The following is a 3,613-nucleotide window of genomic DNA, read 5'->3' on the forward strand; positions in this document are numbered from 1 at the left end:
ACTCCGCCTCGGCCCGTAGACCCAGCGGCTCCACCGGGCTCCCTCGTTCCTCCGGCTCCGCCTAGGTCAGGCGTCAACCCGCCATCGCCTCAGGACTCCGCTCCTCCGGCTGCACCTCGTCGCTCCATCCCACCGGCTCCGTTGGGCTCCTCCCTCCCGCTAGCTCCACCTTGATCCTCATTTGCTCCGGCTCCGCTGCGGATCTCCGGATCTCTGCTTCCACCTCGGTCGCCAGAGCCCTCGGCTCCACCCTGGCCCCCCCGGATCCGCGGCATCCCCCTGGCTCATTGGCTCTCCGTCTGGGGCTCCTCCACCACCTGCTCCACCGCCGTTGGTCGGCCCCCTGGAGTCAGCGGCCATTCCTCCATGGCTCCTCCCTCCGTCGGCTCCACCGTGGGTCGACATTATGGCTGTGGCCTGGGTCCAGCTGGGCTCTTCCTGCTCCGGGCCCCTCCTGTTTCCTCCCTGGTTCCTTCCTCCATCACCGCCCTGGACTCTGTCAGCCCGCTCCGGTGGAATTGTTGCGGCGCGGGACGTGCCTTCCGGGAGGGGGGGAGTAATGTCACGCCCCTGGACTGGTTTTCCCTCCCCATGTGTTCCGTGACCCAGTTAATTGACTAATTTCATGCGCCTGTGTTCTCCTGATTGTCCTGTGTTTAAAGGTCCCAGTCTGTTCAGTTTGTGTTTGTCTGGTCTACTCGTTGTGTACGTGTGTTTGCTCCAGCGCCCTTTTTGTGGATTTCCCTGTATTCCTTGGATTAAAGACAGTTTACGTTTCCTCGTGCCTCCTGCATGCTTCCTTCCAACAGCGTAGCGTGACACAACATCACAAATACATTGGTTTACAGCCCATTTACATTTAAACATCTCCATATCATTGACCAGTTTGTGATGCGTAAACTCAATTTTAATACGAGATTTTAATAACCCTTTTAAAATAGACACAACATCAGTTGACCCAGCATCATTCAAAAAACTTTTCTAGATAGCCATATAGCTAATTTTGCCTGACCAAAAATAAAGTTAATCAGAACATTTACTTCCCTCCTACTTCTGCTGTACTTTGGTCCAAAAATGAAAAGTGCTGGAGTAAAAACTTCCCCTAAAGTATGAATCCACTCTTCTAAGATACGAAACAAAGGTTGAAGCCTTTCACACTTTAAAAACAAATGAAAGTTTCCTGTTCTATACAAAAAGGACAACCCACCCCTACCTGTGGATCAAGGTGTGCTCTGTGTCTGTTTGTAGCTATAATCCCATGTACTATTCTCCACTGAAGGTCTCCAGACCTTTCCTTAATGGGTTGTTTGTACAGGGACCTCCAGCAGCCTTTAGGGGAGGCACCTGGCCCCAGAACCTCCAGCCAGCTGGACTCGCAGACACTCTCCAGTGTGTTAAGATGCCACACTTTCACACACATAATGTAGATGGCCTTCTTATCAGCATCTCCAAAGAAGGTCAGCTGAGGTGTCTTAAAAGATAATAAGCAGCCCTTTTTATCTTGCCATGTGCCAGTCTGCGCTGAGAAAACCAACTCTGGAAAGTCACAATTGTCTGCCTCTTTATCAAAATTTCCATTGCCAGTCAATAGTGCCGAGGCAGAGACTCTAAAATCCGAGTCAACATGTTTTGTGCCAGCCTGACTGATTTTATTCCCAGTTTTGAAGCTAGATTTTCGGGGCTAATCCAATTTTTTTTTTTCTTTTAAGTGTCCGATCTTTGTAATATTTGCAGCCCACATGGCTTTTCTGAAAGTATCAGATTTAAAGATATCCGAATCCAGTACTGAATTTTAAGTATGGATTTATTTATTTATTTATTTATTCATTCGTTCATTATTCGGCTGTAATGCATCTTTAACAAATGAATTACTTTTCATATTGGCACTCAGTGGTTCGAGGATTGACCTCTTCTCACTACACTGCAGTCAATAAGCAATATATTATAAAAGGTCATTGCACTTCTCTCTCTCTTTCTCTCTCACACACAGACCACAACAAAATAGCAATAAGACACAAAATACTGAAAAAAATGTTATATATATATATTGTCGCGGGGTGAATGAGAACACAGACTCGGTACTGATCAAAAGAGCCCCAATCCCTCTCCCGGGGTGCCTTCGGAGTCTGTGAACAAGGAGAAACAAGCATTAATGTCACCTGGAGCACCGGGGTGCCTTCCCGCTGGTGTGTCTTCTCCTGGCTTTTAAGGCCAGCGGGAACGAGCTCCAGGTGCGCCACTCATCACGCACAGGTGTTGTGCTTTGGTGATCAGTGTGGCAGCGGCGTTTCCAGGGCGACGCTAATCTGGACTCGGGATACTCACCACAATATATATGAAATGAAATGTACTGTCCGGCTTTGGAACCATCACGATGGGGCTGGCCCACGGGCTACAGGAGGGCTCGATGATTCCTAGTTGGAGCATCTTCTTGACTTCCTCCTCTATAGCCGGCCGGCGAGCTTCCGGTATCCGGTAGGGCCGCTGCCTCGCGGGCGTTCGTTGCCGCCGCCAGTTCGACCGCCTCTACCAGGCTGTGGATGTCCTGGGGATTTCGCATACTGACCGGGCGCCTCAGCGGGCGGGGCAGTGCCTGTAGCAGCCGATCGATGAGCACTTTCTCGGCTACCTGATCCGGGGTCTGGGACCCCGCGAGAAGCCACAGGTGAGTCAATCGGGCCAGTTGCGCAGCTTGCGCTCTCACTGGCTGCCGTTCATCATAGGTCCATTGATAGAACTGTTGCGCCGCCCCCATGGGCGATAGGCCCACCCGGGCTAGGATTTCGGCTTTGAGCTCGTCATACTGTTCATTCCGGGGTGCCCTCAGGGCATAATAGGCCCGCTGCGCTTCTCCGGTGAGGAAGGGGGCGATGATGCGAGCCCACTCTTCCTGGACCCACCCCTCCCGGGCCGCGATGACCTCAAATGTGTGGAGGTAAGCCTCGATGTCGTCGTTCTCGGTCAACCGGACGAGGTATTGGTGCACTCTGACCGGCGCTTCCGGGAGGGGCATCGCCCCGCCACGCTGGCCTGCAGCTGTTGCAGCTGTTCGTCAGTATATTCCTGCCGGGCTGCCAGTCGCTCGGTAAACTGCTGCTGGCGGGCCGAGAGGGCCGAGAGCTCGCGGATGACCTCTTCCATATGTCCGGGGGAAGAGAGCGGTTTCTCCTAGAAGAAGCACAGAGATCGTTATAGCAACCTGGCGGTACCAGTCTGTGTCTCAATTCACCTGTAATGCCTGCATTCTCCACCATATGTCGCGGGGTGAATGAGAACACAGACTCTATTGCCCACACACTGATCACACGTGCTCTGATGAATGGTGCGAATGGTGCTTCTCAGCGTGGTGCTCGTGGGGTGAAGTGCCGTGGTGCAGATCCCTCTCCCGGGGTGCCTGGGGTGCCTTTGAACAAGGAGAAACAAGCATTAATGTCGCCTGGAGCTCCGGGGTGCCTTCCCGCTGGTGTCTCTTCTCCTGGCTTTTAAGGCCAGCGGGAACGAGCTCCAGGTGCGCCACTCATCACGCACAGGTGTTGTGCTTCGGTGATCAGTGTGGCAGCGGCGTTTCCAGGGCGACGCTAATCTGGACTCGGGATACTCGCCACAATATATA

Source organism: Sinocyclocheilus rhinocerous, unplaced genomic scaffold (genome assembly GCF_001515625.1).
Source record: "Sinocyclocheilus rhinocerous isolate Xijiao unplaced genomic scaffold, SAMN03320098_v1.1 scaffold2150, whole genome shotgun sequence".
NCBI classification, from domain to species: Eukaryota; Metazoa; Chordata; class Actinopteri; order Cypriniformes; family Cyprinidae; genus Sinocyclocheilus; species Sinocyclocheilus rhinocerous.